We start from the raw sequence: 18,080 nt of genomic DNA, 5'->3' as shown, positions 1-18,080 counted from the left end.
ACAGCTGCATCAATTCTCCTTTCTGAGTTAGCAACCTTCATCAACAACTGTCTGGCTGGGCGGATTCCTGAAGAAATTAAATCTTTCTTTTTCAGAGCCTCATTATATGCATTGAAAAAGAAGGATAGGGGAATCAGACTCATTGCTGTTCGTAACACTCTTCATCGTCTCCTTGCTAAAGCAGTAGTGAAAAACATTTGCACAGAAGCTGCCAGTTTACTCCAGCCACACCAAATGGGCTTCTGGGGCTCTCAAGGCAGAGAAGCGACAGCTCATGCAGCAAAGGTCTACATCAAGGACTTACCCTAAAACAAGGTTTTAGTCAAACTAGACTTTAGGAATGCCTTTAATATGGTGAAAAGAGATGTCCTGCCACCTGTTCGAGAGCAGTTTCCCAGTCATTTTTCCTTTATTTCAGCTGGCTACAGCAAAACTTCAATTCTTTTATTTGGCGAGCATGAAATCACTTCATTAGAAGGGGTTCAGCAGGGTGACTCACTCGCTCTGTCTCTCTTCTGCATGGCAGTAAAAGCGCTCACTTCCAGAATGCACAGCAAACTCAGTATCTAGTACATGGATGATGGCACTCTGGCAGGTATGGAAGAGTCCCTGCTAGAATACCTACAATTAGTGAAATTATCACAACACGCCAGGAAATAACTACAGCTGTGCGGTCAATCCTTCCTGAAGTCTCAGCTACCACCCCATCCAAGAGCTGGGTCAACAGGCCATAAACATAATCCTCAAGAGGATTGAAGAGAGAATAGGTGATCTGGATATCCATGACATCCTGTATCTACTCACATGCTGCCTAACTCTGCAAAGACTAACTTATTTCTTGAGGAGTGCACCCTCCTTCGACAACCCAACACTCAATGAATATGACACAATCCTGAGATTTATCTTTTGGAAGGCACTGAATCTGTCACTGGAAGATCACCAATGGGATAAAATAACTATTCCAGTGCGACTGGGATGTATAAGGGTATGCAAGGCAATGCAGGTAGCATTAGCTGCATTTCTGTCCTTGTGAATGACTTTCAGCAAACTAGTTAAGGAGATTGTCCCTGAACGCTTGAGATGTGCTGTAGGAGCTCGCAACCCAATGGTCGTCGAAGCAGCCACGCAGTGGCACAGAACTACAGACTCTACAGCCCCACAGAGCACAAACAGTCCCACTGGGACAAACCGACCATGGATAAACCCACCAACACAGTGCTCAACAATGCCTAAGGAAAGGACAAAGCTCATGTTCTAGTGGTGAGAACACAATATTCAGGAGATTTCCTTTTAGCTGTTATTAATTGCTTCTTGGGCACTCAGCTCAATCTGCAGGCCATTTGGATTCGTGCAGTTCTTCGCCTAGCCGTCCCTATACTCACTTAACATTGGTGCGTTTGCGGCAGGGCATCACCTGATCAATTTGGACTACATGGTCTCCTCTGTCATATGTCAGAAGTGAAGTATGCCATACATAAGGAGAGTAGTGACATCAACAAGTGAAGTCTTGCCACAGCCCGTTGCTCAGCAGAACGGGAACCTTAGACACAGATGTCTGATGGAAGCCAAATGCATCCAGGAGTCACCATTCTACCCTGGAAGGATGGTATGCAGATAAGCAACATAGAGGCACATGTGCCTCTTTGTTGGCTGACACCTACTTGTCATACTCTGAAGCCGACGATGGTGGGGCCACCAGTATCAGGTAGATTCAGAAAATAAACAAATACAAAGGGCTGCCACCAATCTATAACTTCGTCCCAGTAGGGTCAGAAACCATCGGAGCGAGGGGTAAGAGTGCTCTAAAACTATTGAAAGAGTTAGGTAAAAACTCATCGCAGAGACCAAGGACCCCAAAGCGACCAGCTTCCTCTTTCAGAAATTCAGTGTTGCAATCCAGAGGATAAATGCCTGCAACATTCTGGCCACACAGCCCACCACTGGGGAGCTGGATGAAGTATTTGAGGTGTATGCTCTGAGACGTCATTTACGTTGCTCTCCTTGCCATTGTATCTTTCTTAATGTATTTCGTTTTTAAATAAAGTTCACATAGAATATAGGGGTGGTAGGAGAAGAAAATATCCAAACAATTCTGGGGGGAATCTTGAGTTTTCCCTGAAGTACAGTTATTCTCTTCTCTTGGTTCCCAGTCTATTTCTAGAGGTGGTACCTCACTCTCTCAATATATATATATATATATATATATATATATATATATATATATATATATATATATATATATATATATATATATATATATATATATATGTATATATATATATATAAATATATATATATATATATATATATATATATATATATATATATATATATATATATATATATATATACATATATATATATATATATATATATATATATATATATATATATATATATATATATATATATATATACATATATATATATATATATATATATATATATATATATATATATATATATATATATACATATATATATGTACATCCTGAAGTCTACTCAACATTCTTTTATCTACCAATACATAGTTTGTTGGATTATGTATTGGTAGATAAAAGAATGTTGAGTAGACTTCAGGATGTACATGTTTATAGAGGGGCCACAGATATATCAGATCACTTTCTAGTTGTAGCTACACTGAGAGTAAAAGGTAGATGGGATACAAGGAGAATAGAAGCATCAGGGAAGAGAGAGGTGAAGGTTTATAAACTAAAAGAGGAGGCAGTTAGGGTAAGATATAAACAGCTATTGGAGGATAGATGGGCTAATGAGAGCATAGGCAATGGGGTCGAAGAGGTATGGGATAGGTTTAAAAATGTAGTGTTAGAGTGTTCAGCAGAAGTTTGTGGTTACAGGAAAGTGGGTGCGGGAGGGAAAAGGAGCGATTGGTGGAATGATAATGTGAAGAGAGTAGTAAGGGAGAAAAAGTTAGCATATGAGAAGATTTTACAAAGTAGAAGTGATGCAAGGAGGGAAGAGTATATGGAGAAAAAGAGAGAGGTTAAGAGAGTGGTGAAGCAATGTAAAAAGAGAGCAAATGAGAGAGTGGGTGAGATGTTATCATCAAATTTTGTTGAAAATAAGAAAAAGTTTTGGAGTGAGATTAACAAGTTAAGAAAGCCTAGAGAACAAATGAATTTGTCAGTTAAAAATAAGAGAGGAGAGTTATTAAATGGAGAGTTAGAGGTGTTGGGAAGATGGAGGGAATATTAAAAGGAATTGTTAAATGTTGATGAAGATAGGGAAGCTGTGATTTCGTGTATAGGGCAAGGAGGAACAACATCTTGTAGGAGTGAGGAAGAGCCAGTTGTGAGTGTGGGGGAAGTTCGTGAGGCAGTAGGTAAAATGAAAAGAGGTAAGGCAGCCGGGATTGATGGGATAAAGATAGAAATGTTAAAAGCAGGTGGGGATATAGTTTTGGAGTGGTTGGTGCAATTATTTAATAAATGTATGGAAGAGGGTAAGGTACCTAGGGATTGGCAGAGAGCATGCATAGTTCCTTTGTATAAAGGCAAAGGGGATAAAAGAGAGTGCAAAAATTATAGGGGGATAAGTCTGTTGAGCATACCTGGCAAAGTGTATTGAAAGAATTAAGAGTAAGACGGAGAATAGGATAGCAGATGAACAAGGAGGCTTTAGGAAAGGTAGGGGGTGTGTGGACCAGGTGTTTACAGTGAAACATATAAGTGAACAGTATTTAGATAAGGCTAAAGAGGTCTTTGTGGCATTTATGGATTTGGAAAAGGCGTATGACAGGGTGGATAGGGGGGCAATGTGGCAGATGTTGCAGGTGTATGGTGTAGGAGGTAGGTTACTGAAAGCAGTGAAGAGTTTTTACGAGGATAGTGAGGCTCAAGTTAGAGTAGGTAGGAAAGAGGGAAATTATTTCCCAGTAAAAGTAGGCCTTAGACAAGGATGTGTGATGTCACCGTGGTTATTTAATATATTTATAGATGGGGTTGTAAGAGAAGTAAATGCGAGGGTCTTGGCAAGAGGCGTGGAGTTAAAAGATAAAGAATCACACATAAAGTGGGAGTTGTCACAGTTGCTCTTTGCTGATGACACTGTGCTTTTGGGAGATTCTGAAGAGAAGTTGCAGAGATTGGTGGATGAATTTGGTAGGGTGTGCAAAAGAAGAAAATTGAAAGTGAATACAGGAAAGAGTAAGGTTATGAGGATGACAAAAAGATTAGGTGATGAAAGATTGGATATCAGATTGGAGGGAGAGAGTATGGAGGAGGTGAATGTATTCAGATATTGGGGAGTGGACGTGTCAGCGGATGGGTCTATGAAAGATGAGGTGAATCATAGAATTGATGAGGGGAAAAGGGTGAGTGGTGCACTTAGGAGTCTGTGGAGACAAAGAACTTTGTCCTTGGAGGCAAAGAGGGGAATGTATGAGAGTATAGTTTTACCAACACTCTTATATGGGTGTGAAGCATGGGTGATGAATGTTGCAGCGAGGAGAAGGCTGGAGGCAGTGGAGATGTCATGTCTGAGAGCAATGTGTGGTGTGAATATAATGCAGAGAATTCGTAGTTTGGAAGTTAGGAGGAGGTGCGGGATTACCAAAACTGTTGTCCAGAGGGCTGAGGAAGGGTTGTTGAGGTAGTTCGGACATGTTGAGAGAATGGAGCGAAACAGAAAAACTTCAAGATTGTATCAGTCTGTAGTGGAAGGAAGGCGGGGTAGGGGTCGGCCTAGGAAAGGTTGGAGGGAGGGGGTAAAGGAGGTTTTGTGTGCGAGGGGCTTGGACTTCCAGCAGGCGTGCGTGAGCGTGTTTGATAGGAGTGAATGGAGACAAATGGTTTTTAATACTTGACGTGCTGTTGGAGTGTGAGCAAAGTAACATTTATGAAGGGGTTCAGTGAAACCGGCAGGCCGGACTTGAGTCCTGGAGATGGGAAGTACAGTGCCTGCACTCTGAAGGAGGGGTGTTAATGTTGCAGTTTAAAAACTGTAGTGTAAAGCACCCTTCTGGCAAGACAGTGATGGAGTGAATGATGGTGAAAGTTTTTCTTTTTCGGGCCACCCTGCCTTGGTGTGAATCGGCCAGTGTGATAATAAATAAATATATATATATATATATATATATATATATATATATATATATATATATATATATATATATATATATATATATATATATATATATATATATATACACATGTCATGCCGAATATGTAAAACTGGTCAGTTAGCAAGAACTCATTTAAAATTATGTCCTTTCGAAAAATTTCTCTTATACATTTAAAGATATATTTTTTTCATTAATGTTAATGCAAAATTTTTAATTTTGCCCCAAAAGAATCTTAGAAAACTTACCTAACCTTATTATAACAAGAGCAATTTATTTTAGCCTAACCCAACTAAATATATTTTAGATTTGTTTACAATAATTTAATACTAAACAAACACAGTGAAATATATTCTTTTCGTTAGGTTCAGAATGATTTTGGCGAAATTATTGCATACACAAATTTTCACTTGTCCTCTCTGGCAAGATGAGCATTGCTATTTAAGCCAAGGTCGCAAGTTCTGCCTATTCGACACGACATATATGTCATGTGGGGTTCGAAATGTGGATGGGATAAGAACACTCACATAGGCTGGTTAGTACGTATAATTATAACGGAAAGTATGGGAAGCACCATCAGCTGCCCTGCCTCTCTGCTTTCTATCTTAAGACTGACCCACCAGTGCCTAGGGGGTGAGCGGCGTTCAAAAACATGCTATGGTTAGCAGCAACGTGAATAACAGTCAGTGATTCACGCAGACAGTTGGTAGTGAGTCATACTACTGGTAACTGGTTACTGGTACTACTGAGAGCTCAGCGATGCTAACGTATGTCGTCCCGACATACAGCTACTACAAACTAGAGATGGCAGGCACATGGCTTGGGCTGATTCTATACAATGTCAAAGTACACAACAATTGAACATTATAACATACATAAGTAGAATATTGGAACGGAAGCTTACATAACTGAAACTGTAATGAGACTTACTGTAATGAAACTGTAATGCAATACAAGGTATGATATAGCACAACTCATTGAATGAAACTCAACATTGGGATTACACAATAGAAGTGATAAAAAAATTTGATCGATCAATCTGTATTCATGTGATTTACGAATTCTGAGGAAGAGATATATACAAGAAAGAAGTGTTTAACAGAAAGCAGACTTGGTGCACTCAAATCTAGACTGTTAAATCTCAGAATTCAGAGAGAACATGAACACAAAAAAAATTTCTTGAATATTGATAAGTTGATACTGTAATTATTCATCTATACAGGTTATTTACATTTAACCCCAACTCTGCTAGGGTGAGAATGAAAAATGCTGAATGGGTGTCATCTCTGGGAGGATCAAACTCTGTTGCACTGGCTAACTCATGCCATATTTGAGGCAAATCTGAATTGGTAGTTACAAATGATACTTGAGGATTTCTCAATACCTGTCGTGTATGTAGGGAATAACGACATTCAGGCTTATTGTCTGACTGAGTATCAGTCGGAGGATGGTCCGAGTCTGTCGCATTTGTCTGGGTTGGAACATCATTATCATCACATACTAACTTCATATGATCTAAATGCGATTCTTTATACTGACCAGTACTAATTTCTCTAATCTTATACTTATTGCCAGTGATATGTTCAACTACTCGATAAGGACCAACAAACTTTTGATCAAGCTTAGGCATTGCAGACGTTTTGTTAAACTTAGTCAGCATAACTCTGGAACCTACTTTGATTTTGGACGGCTTTGCTCGAGTGTTTGCGACTCTTGTAAATTCTGCTGTTGATTTATGAAGTGTTTCAGGGATTCTTCTAAAGACGCTTTGAGCTAGGCTGGTATGAGTTGCTATGAAATCATCAGGGTTGTAATTTGGTTTTGGGTTAGAATAAAACAACTCATAAGGCAAACGTTTACCTACACTGTACAATACATAATGTGGAGTGTCACCTATGGAAACATTGTAAGCAGAATTTATAGCACACTTCACATCAGGTATAACTTCATCCCAAGTTTCACTGTTGGGATTGATAGTGGCTCTCAAGACATCAAGTACTTTCTTATTGGTTCGTTCCGCTAACCCATTGCTGGCAGGATGATGAGGAACAATGGTGGATTTAGAGATATTTTACAAGGTACACAAATTTTCAAGAATCTCATTACAGAATTCACCTCCATTATCTGTTACTAGGGACTTAGGGGTGGTATGCCTGCAGATAATGCGTTGAAAATAAATGGTATAAAATACTGACACAATGGAAACATAAACACATAAAGGAGGTGGTGTTGTTATCATGAACACTGACGACGACAGGAACAAAATGCTAAATCTACTTAATGACCCAGATACCTACAAACCCCTCACAACTAACCAAGTGGATAACCTTACTAAAACTTTTCTTCAAAGGACTCGCCGCATTCTGAGGAACTCAGAACAAGAGAAGAAACTTCTGCACACCATACCCAGCAACCCCAGACCTGCCAGAATGTACGGCCTACCAAAAACTCACAAGCCTGGTATCCCATTGAGGCCCATATCTTCGGGAATAGGCAGTGCTCTCCTCCAACTCTCAGGAATTCTCGCAAAACACCTCTCCAAACTCTTGGGCACTATCAGTCCAGCATATCTCAAACACTCGGGTGATCTTCTCAATTGCATTCGCAACATCAACATCAGGAACAAGAAACTTTCCAGCCTTGACGTAACTTCCCTATTCACCAAAGTACCTACTACACAAGCCATCGATCTCCTGCGCAGAAAAATTGACGATTCACTTGATCTTCCTATTCCAGCCAGCGATTTCATCGACCTCGTTGAACTATGTGTCGGATTTACGTGTTTCTCTTTCGAAAATCACCTCTTTCAACAGACTTTTGGTCTACCTATGGGCTCGCCACTCAGTGCCGTCCTGGCAAACTTATACATGGAACATCTGGAAGCCGAGCGTTTCTCCACCATTATTCCTTCAACTGTCACCTGGCTCCGTTATGTTGACGACATTCTCCTCATAACTCCCAGGCGCTTCAACATTCAAGCTCTCCAAGACAAGCTAAACCAGGTCGAGCCCTCAATCCAGTTCACACTTGAAGAAGAAGTCGACAACACTCTTCCTTTCCTTGATGTTCTTCTCTGCAAAACTGACCATGAACTTCGTTTTAAAGTCTATCAAAAACCAACCAACCAAAACGATCTTCTCCACTTCTACTCTCACCATGACACCAAAACTAAACGTGGTGTAATTATAGGCTTTTTCCTGCGTGCACTCAGAATCTGCAGCAATGAGTTCCTTGAGGAAGAATGCACTATAATTGAACAAGTATTTTCTAAACTCCACTATCCTCGTCACTTCATCAGACACTGCAGATGGCGGGCATTAAACATCTTCAACACACCCAGAGAAGACACTGCCGAGAAGAGATACATAGTCCTCCCCACCAACTCCATTGCCAAACATGTTTCCAACATCTTTTCCAATACATTATTCCAAGTATCTACCTCCACAACCACGACCATCAAGGACATCACCAGTAGTAGACAGGACAAGCTTCCATCCTCTGCAGGGGTATACATAATCCCTTGTAATGACTTCAGCAAATTATACATGGGCGAAACATCAAGAGACCTCCAAACACGCATTTCAGAACACCAATACGCAAGCAGAACTGACGATACAAGGAATGCCTGTGTACAACATCGCAATTCACACAATCATTTAATTAACTACAGAAACTCAAGACTTATCACCACAGAAGACAACACTCAATACCGAAGAATCCTGGAATCATCGCTCATCTCTATAACCAACAATTTCAACCAGACAGTGGCTTCTATAACATAGCTGAACCACTTGCCAAGAAACTTCTTCATCGCTATCCCACATAAGAACATAGAACACTGCAGAAGGTCTACTCACAACTTGTCCAATACCCCTGCCAAACTACCCAAGACTCTATAACCCCACCCGGTAGATCATCAGATGCAGCATTCTCCACCTGACCTCAACATTCTGAACCTAACTATAAATACTCCCGTACCTTCCACCCCAGGTAGATCTGTTTGTGACTTGAAAAAGCCCACTGTGTGGGCGAAACGTTGTCAATAAAGGATGACATTAAACTGCATATGTGTTTATGTTTCCAGATAATGTGTTCTTTAAATGCTTTAGCTACTGTCTCTGCCATTTTATCTGCAATAGGAACTAACTCACAATATCTGGTGAAATGGTCTACCATAACACACAGATGTTTGTTACCTTGGAGGGAACATTGGAAATTAGTTAACAGATCTAGCACAACTCTTTCCCACGGTTCGCTAGTAGTTGGATACACTTGGAATGGATTAGAACCATTAGCCTTACCTTTATGTTGCATGCAGACACTTATTTTCTTAACATACTCAGAAATATCAGTTGCCATACGAGGCCAAAAGTATTTCAATCTTGTTTGTTTTACTGAACGATCCATACTAGGGTGCCCAACACCTGGTACATCGTGAACTAGCTGTAAGGCTACATTCACTAGTGACTGTGGAATTACTAACTGGTATACCCTTCTGCTAGGAGTACCCAACTTGGCTGTTCAATACAGTAACTCTTGGTTCATGACAAAGTCACTGATGGGTGCTGGTGGCTTCACAGTCAGAATAAGATCTTCCTGGAGCAGGAATCGAATCACACCAGACCACATGGAATCTGTTTGTTGAGCATTCTTTACAACCTCAGCAGTAAATGGAGGGTCTGCAGTTACTATACTAACATGTTGCGATAAAGCATCTGTGACTACATTTGACTTGCCAGGTAAGTGTTCAAAGGTAGGACTGATCTCTTGGATAGTCAAGGTCCATCTGGCTAACCTTCCAGTAGGTTGTTTGTTCTGGAATAAAGGTATCAGTGGAGCATGGTCTGTCAAGACATGAACAGAGTACTGATAAATAATGTCTCAGAAGTGCTTTAAAGACCATACTATTGCTAAAGCTTCTTGCTCAGTTACTGTATAATTATGTTCAGCCTTCGTAAGGACTCGGCTAGCAAATGCAACTGCGTTGTACTTGCCATCGGTCTTCTGAACTAGTACGGCACCTATGCCAATTGAACTAGCATCAGTTGTCAGATAGAAGGGCTTAGAAAAATCTGGAAATTTCAAAACTGGAGGAGATGTTAGCTTTTCTTTTAGAGTTTGGAAGGCTCTTTCTTGACAGAAGGTCCAAACGAAAGGAGTATCTTTCTTAAGCAACTCAGAGGAGTTGCTATGGAAGAAAAATTGGCAATGAAAGGTCTATAAAAACCGGCTAAGCCCACAAAGGATTTTACGGCATCAGCAGTTTTGGGAGATGGAAAATTTAGTACTGCAGTTACTTTACTTTGGTCAGTCATAACCCCTCTAGGAGTGGCTACGTAACCAAGAAACTTAATTTCTGATCTGAAAAATTGACATTTAGACAGTTTGATCTTTAAATTGGCTTCTTCAAGCTTACCAAGTACTACATCAAGTCTTTTCAAATGTGTATCCACGTCTTCAGACATAACGATTATGTCATCTAAATACACCGTAAGTGCATTACCTATGAGACCTCTAAAGATATTAGTCATGAGCCTTGAGAATGTGATAGGGAAAGATAGTAACCCAAAGGCCATATGTAGGAAGTGATAATGACCTGTAGGAGTGGAGAATGTGGTTAGCTCTTGGCTGTCCTTGTGAAGAGGGACTTGCCAAAACCCTTGTAACAAGTCCAGGGTTGAAAAGACTTTGTTATCTCCGATGTTACGTAAAAGATCATCAAGTACAGGAAGTGGGAAGCAATCTGGAATAGTTTTCACATTTAACTTCCTAAAGTCAATCAATGGGCGCCAAGTACCATCCTTCTTAGGTACTAGGATCAAGGGCACATTCCAGGGTGAATTGCTAGGTGCAATAACTCCATCATCAAGCATTTGGTTGATCATTTCTTCTGTGACAGCAACTTGGGAATGAGGCATTCTGTATGCAGGTATATAGATAGGTCTAGTACCAGGTTCAAGTGGGATACGATTGGATAATAAGTTTGTTATATCCATCTTCTCACCTGGTAAGGCAATGGCTTTATGACGTTCGTTCAACAGTCAACAAACGCTTGACCTCATCTGGGAAGTCAGTGGGAGCTAAATCTTTCTCCTCAACTGGTGGAATGGATTGATCCAGTGAAGTGGATGAGGTCTCCCCGGTAGAAATAGCACCGACCCACTGGTCAGGTGACAACTCATCCTCTACCTGAACAGGGTAAGGATAGTGAACAAGGTCAACAAGATTGGTCAACTATATAAAACATATGGATGGTACTATGATACTCAGATAACACATACATATACAGGGGATCACCAACTATGCTGACATCTCAAAAGACTAGATTTGGGACCTGGAAAGGTTAAAGATGCTAATTTAAAGAAAAAACTTTTTAAATATCAGTTCTTAAGATAAGAGATCAAGTTTCTTGGTTATGTAGTCACCCCCAGGGTTACGACTGGCACCCCCAGGGTTACGACTGGCACCCCCAGGGTTACGACTGGCACCCCCAGGGTAACGACTGGCACCCCCAGGGTTACGACTGGCACCCCCAGGGTAACGACTGGCACCCCCAGGGTTACGACTGGCACCCCCAGGGTTACGACTGGCACCCCCAGGGTTACGACTGGCACCCCCAGGGTTACGACTGGCACCCCCAGGGTTACGACTGGCACCCCCAGGGTTACGACTGGCACCCCCAGGGTTACGACTGGCACCCCCAGGGTTACGACTGGCACCCCCAGGGTTACGACTGGCACCCCCAGGGTTACGACTGGCACCCCCAGGGTTACGACTGGCACCCCCAGGGTTACGACTGGCACCCCCAGGGTTACGACTGGCACCCCCAGGGTTACGACTGGCACCCCCATGGTTACGACTGGCACCCCCAGGTTTACGACTGGCACCCCCAGGGTTACGACTGGCACCCCCAGGGTTACGACTGGCACCCCCAGGGTTACGACTGGCACCCCCAGGGTTACGACTGGCACCCCCAGGGTTACGACTGGCACCCCCAGGGTTACGACTGGCACCCCCAGGGTTACGACTGGCACCCCCAGGGTTACGACTGTCACCCCCAGGGTTACGACTGGCACCCCCAGGGTTACGACTGGCACCCCCAGGGTTACGACTGGTACCCCCAGGGTTACGACTGGCACCCCCAGGGTTACGACTGGCACCCCCAGGGTTACGACTGGCACCCCCAGGGTTACGACTGTCACCCCCAGGGTTACGACTGTCACCCCCAGGGTTACGACTGGCACCCCCAGGGTTACGACTGGCACCCCCAGGGTTACGACTGGCACCCCCAGGGTTACGACTGGCACCCCCAGGGTTACGACTGGCACCCCCAGGGTTACGACTGGCACCCCCAGGGTTACGACTGACCAGAGTAAAGTGCTGGTCAGAATTTTCCAACTTCTACAACTGCTGAAGCCATAAGATCCTTTGTGGGATTATCAGGCTTGTATAGAGCTTTCATTGCTAATTTTTCTTCCATTGCAGCTCCTCTAACTAAGCTTAAGAAAGATGCTCCTTTCACTTGGACTTTCCATCAAGAAAGAGCATTTCAGACTTTAAAAGCTGACTTTTGCTCCTGTATAAACATTTCCTGATTTTAAAACGTTTTTTTTTTTTTATCTTACTACAAATGCAAGTTTCATTGACACAGGTGCCGTCCTAGTTCAGAGGATCGATAGCAAGTATAACCCAGTTGCACCTGCTAGTCATGTTTTAACTAAAGCAGAACGTAATTATACAGTAACTGAGCAATATCCAATTCAAGTTTTGACAGATGATGCTCGATTAATTCCTTTATTCCAGAATAAACAACCACCTGGAAGATTAGCCAAATGGTCTTTGACAACACAGGAATTCAACCTCACTTTTGCACATTTGCCAGGCAAATTAAACGTTGTTGCAGATGCATTATCTGGACATATCAGTGCAGTTGTCATTGATCCTCCATTTAACGTAGAGGACGCAAGTCATGCTCAAAGAACAAACATGACGTTATCTGGTATGACTCGATTTTTACTGAAGGAAGATCGAATATTCTCAGTGAAAACACCATCTCTAATTAGTAACTTTGTCATGAATCAAGAAATGCTGTATCGTATAGATGAACTTGGTACTCCTAGCCAAAGAGTACATCAATTTGACATTCCTACATCATTAGCGAATATAGCCCTGCAGCTAGTTCACCAGGTGTTGTACACCCAGGTGTTGTACACCCAGGTGTTGTACACCCTGGTAAGGATCATTCAGTTAAACAAGCCAGGTTGAAATACTTAGGGCCTCAAATGTCATCAGGTATTTCATAAAATGTTACGAAATTCAAAGTTTACATGCATAATAAAGGTAATGTCAGTGGTCCTAACCCTATTCAAGTGTATCCCACTACTAGTGAACCTTGAGAAAGGGTATCTCACAATTTATTAACTAAGTTCAAAAGTTCTATTCAAGGAAATAAACATATGTGAGTAATGGTGGATAATTTTAGTTGATACTGCAAATTAGTTCCAGTCACAGATAAAACTGCTGAAACTATTGCCAGAACATTTAAAGAACGCATAATTTGTACATATACCACCCTTAAGTCATTAGTAATCGACAATGGTGGTGAATTTTGTAATGAGATTTTAGAAAAGTTGTGTACGTTGATAAATTAGACACATGTGCAACTCTTGGGTATCTTTATTGAGGAAACGTTTCGCCACACAGTGGCTTCATCAGTCCATACAAAGGAGAATCTTGAAGAACTATTGTTCCTCACCATCCAGCTAATAGTGGAAAGAACTAATAAGAAAGTATTAGATGTGTTAAGAGCTACTATAAATTCTAACAGTGAAACTTGGGACAAATATATTCCAGATGTTGAATGTGCTATCAACTCTCTAAAGTCTCTGTAGGAGATATTCTTCACTATGCCTTGTATGATGTAGATAAACGTTTTCCTTGTGAGTTGTTATACTCGAGTTCAAAGCCTGGTTATAATGATGATAATTATGTTATGTCTCGCACTCGCTTAGCACAAAATATTTTTAGAAGAATCTGTGAAACACTTCACAAATCAAAAGCGGAACTTACAAAAGTTACTAACGCACATGTGAAACCAATTACGATTAAAACCAGATCAAGAATTATGCTTATCAATTTTAACAAGACTTCTCCTATGCCTATGGTAGATCAAAAGTTTGTTGGTCCATATCATGTAGTCGAACATTTATGTGGTAACAACAATAAGTTCAAAGAAATCAGTAGTTGATCACATGAAGTTGATCTGTGATGTTAATGATACCACTGGCAACCAGACTGGTGAGCCAGACTCAGCCTTCTGACTCAGTACCTCCTACTTCTGACAACCCGACTAACACACATTCTGACTACCGTTACTCTTTATGTACAAGACAAGTGGTGAGGAAATCACACTTCCATCCGATACTATTAACGTTGATTCCTCTCAGTCACAGCAAGTATTAACAACTGCTTCTGATCTTTAATTAACCTTCCTACACCTGGTATTCTTTCTGCCTATTATTTAAGTCTAGCAGGACTGTATACAAGGTATACAGTCCTAGCTGACATCAATGACATACTACTATATAGAAAGCCCTTTGTTATACTGAGCATTTCAGGCAAATTAGGTCACTGTCCCAGGATGCAACTCACACCAGTCCACTAACACCCAGGTACCCATTTCAGTGATGGGTGAACATAGACAACAGGTGTAAAGAAACAAACACAATGTTTCTACCCTCGCTGGGAATCGAATCCAAACGCTTGGGTTTAAATGGTAATACAATACATAGATAATCTGTTGTTCCAAGTGCCAACATACCATCCTTTGTTTTACTATACCTTGCCATCTTAGAGTGTGTGTCAGTCTTTGTAATTATCTTACACCACCACTATACAATATTGTGCATAAAATTGTAATTATTAACCATGCAGAATTTTTTTGTGTGTGTACATATGTAAATTTTTTACTAGTTGATTGTTGAACAAAAAAAAAAGTCAGAAGTAGAGACAAGGTTAACTGGTGCTTATATACTGGCGTCAGGTGGTGAGGGACGTATAACGGACGAAGACATTGTCACTGAGGAATCCTGCCCACCAGTGACAATGTCTTCGTCTGCTACACATCCCTCACCACCTGACGCCAGTATATAAGCGCCAGCTAACCTGACCTGTACTTCAGACACTTCACGATTATGGTGCTCTTCACCACTCCTAAGCTGAGGGACTGATTACCTCAAAAAGAAAAAAAATGATGTGCTCTGGAAAGACCGTGTCTTACTCGACGACTGTGTGTCTTAAAATATGCTCAGGGAAGACTGTTTTAACGTACATATATAAATTTTTCTTCAGAACCATACCAATAGGTTTTCTCTGCTACTTGATCAAAGTAACCATATATCACTCCAATGAGTTTCAGTGCCATGATTCAATGATTATGTATATTTCTCTCTGTGAGTTACTACAGTTTACAATAATTCTCATGATTCTGTGTATGTATAAATATAACTTACCAATTTCTTGACATTGCATTGAATAGAATCTCCGACAATGGCTTGTTATGACAGCCATTCAATTAACTGCATCTTAAAAACCATACCCCCGGCCGGGATTGAACCCGCGGTCGGGGGTATGGTTTATTTGCAATCGTGTCATTACGATTTCTTGAGTCATGTTAACTGCATCTTGTTTACAATGCTGTTTATAATAGTATGTCTAGTTCAGCATATCATAGTATGTTTGAGTTGTCAATATGTCATAATTATCTATAGGTCATGTATTATAAATGTAACAACCATTATGATGGTTGGTAGAGAGGTAGACCCTGTGACCACTTCACATTGGTATTCCTCCATACTTCTCTTTGTATGTAGGTCAGTTGCAGTCTGGACCTTGCAGAAGTAGGACCTCGGCTTGGCAAATATAATCACTGTTTTTGCAGAGATGCCCAGAATACAACAGCTTAGAAGCATATACGTATAAAGATATGCAACATACCCCTCCAAACTGCCAATATCCCAGGCATTGTACTTCCCATTTCCAGGACCTACCTATTAAACCATACCCAGAGCACAACGACGTCTATCTCTCACTCCTGCACACTCCTACACTATGCCTACAACAGGGGAAGTGCTCCAGGGTCATGGGGGAAGGCAATCATAGATGAGAGGAGGTGTGCATGGTGGTAGAGGGAGGTCTGGGGAGGTGGGTTAGCTTGGTCCAAAACCATAAATGGTCATGCTTTAAAAAAAATAATATCTTGGAAAAATCGCAATATATTCGACAAATGATCTTTGGCGCAGTGCTCTGGTAAAAGCCGCTGTGAGAGACCCTATTTTGAGATATCCATCCCCCTAAAAAAAAAATCAGAAGTTAGTGAGTCTCCCCATAAGTCACACTTTAGTGTGATCGGTGAAACAGCCAACCCCATTTTGAGGGCCAAGAGCTAGAGCCTGACAAAACTATCAGCTCTGCCAGGTTACATACTAATGTGAAATGCTCAGAAAGTTATTTATAAACTTATATTAGGTCAAAACTGGAATATCGAAGAGTTGACTCAGTCTGGAGTCTTATTACTGATCGCGGGTTCTATCCAGCCCATGGTATGGTTTATATAGAACAGTTGTATGGTGCTCACAACTTAAGAAACATTACAAAGCTACAAAGGACTGCCAGAGTTATGCAGTATGAACTATGATGAAAGGTTGAAAACATTAAAGTTGTCCATGTTTTCTTAGTAGACATGATAAACACATGTCTTGAAAGAGTAGATAAAGATTTCTTAATAGCTGCAACAGGGATGACAAGAGGCCAGAGTTGCAGATTGATAAAAAAATGATGTGGAAAAGACAATAGAAAATTTATCTTATCAGAGTGGTTGACTATTGAAATGCCTTAGAGGAACTATTAAGTGCTGCACTCACTGGAAATTTTAAACAATATATGACGAACAGAGTATTAAAGACGGAGCACCACGAGCATAAATCTGCTACGGTAATTTTACACACACACACACACACACACACACACACACACACACATACAGGGAGGGAGGGGACCTAGTAACGACCAGTGAAAAGGCGAGGCCAGGAGCTATGAGTCGACCCCTGGAACGACAAATAGGTGAGTATAGTAGGAACACTTCAGACTAAAGGTCCAAAGGTGATGATAGCAATGATGTACAACCCAACACTGAACAGTAAGACACAAGAGTATGAGAGCAACAGAGCGATGGTGGACACACTAGGCGAGGTGCCCAGAAGGGCCCACCTGGCAGGGCGAAGTTACTAGTCATGGGGGATTTCAACTACAAGGAGACTAACTGGAAAAACCTGGAGCCACATGGGGGACCAGAAACATGGAGGACTAAGATGCTGGAGGTGGTACTGGAAAACTGCATGCACCATCTTGTTAGTGACATGACCAGAGATGATGAACCAGCAAGGCTGGACCTCGTATTTAGTTTGAACAATTCAGACATAAGGGAATTACACACAAAAGGCTTCTCGATGCTAGTGACCACATGATCCTGAGTCTCGAATACCATGTTGATTTTAACAGTGGAGCCTTAGTGGTCAGGAAGTGGAACAGACTAGAGCAGGGGCGGGAAACCCTTGGCAAGTATGCCAAACCTGGCAGGCCACTTTTCGTGAAATTGTGTGGATAACATTAATCAGGTGGTACTTAACATGGCCTGAGTTCAGTTTAACTGTTCATGGTACAGTTCGTACTACTAACCACAACAAAAGTTTTCCCTCCTATTTTCGTTTTTACGATTAATATATGTATATCACTATTCCAAATTCTATTTTCATTCTGGCCTTTACAGATTGTACAGGATGTGACGACCACCCGCCAAGAAACAATGTTATTCAAACGAAGACAATATCAGAGAATTTAAAAAATACTGCACTGAAAAATTTGTCATGATTAAGAAAGATAATAAAGTATTATGCATTTTCTGTTGTGAATCAGTTGTTTGTAGAACTTCTGTGAAGACACA

The 18,080-nt window shown here is 41.2% G+C and overlaps 1 protein-coding gene across 10 annotated transcripts in view; it reads right to left on the bottom strand.

The window, feature by feature from the left end:
• The window catches only part of LOC128686675 (E3 ubiquitin-protein ligase trim-21), a 170,967-nt gene that overhangs the window by 55,074 nt on the left and 97,813 nt on the right, over positions 1-18,080 (bottom strand). The window lies entirely within an intron of this gene.

This window comes from Cherax quadricarinatus, chromosome 12 (genome assembly GCF_038502225.1).
Source record: "Cherax quadricarinatus isolate ZL_2023a chromosome 12, ASM3850222v1, whole genome shotgun sequence".
NCBI classification, from domain to species: Eukaryota; Metazoa; Arthropoda; class Malacostraca; order Decapoda; family Parastacidae; genus Cherax; species Cherax quadricarinatus.
The sequence above is the reverse complement of the archived record's forward strand: the minus strand, read 5'-3'. Positions and strand labels throughout refer to the sequence as shown.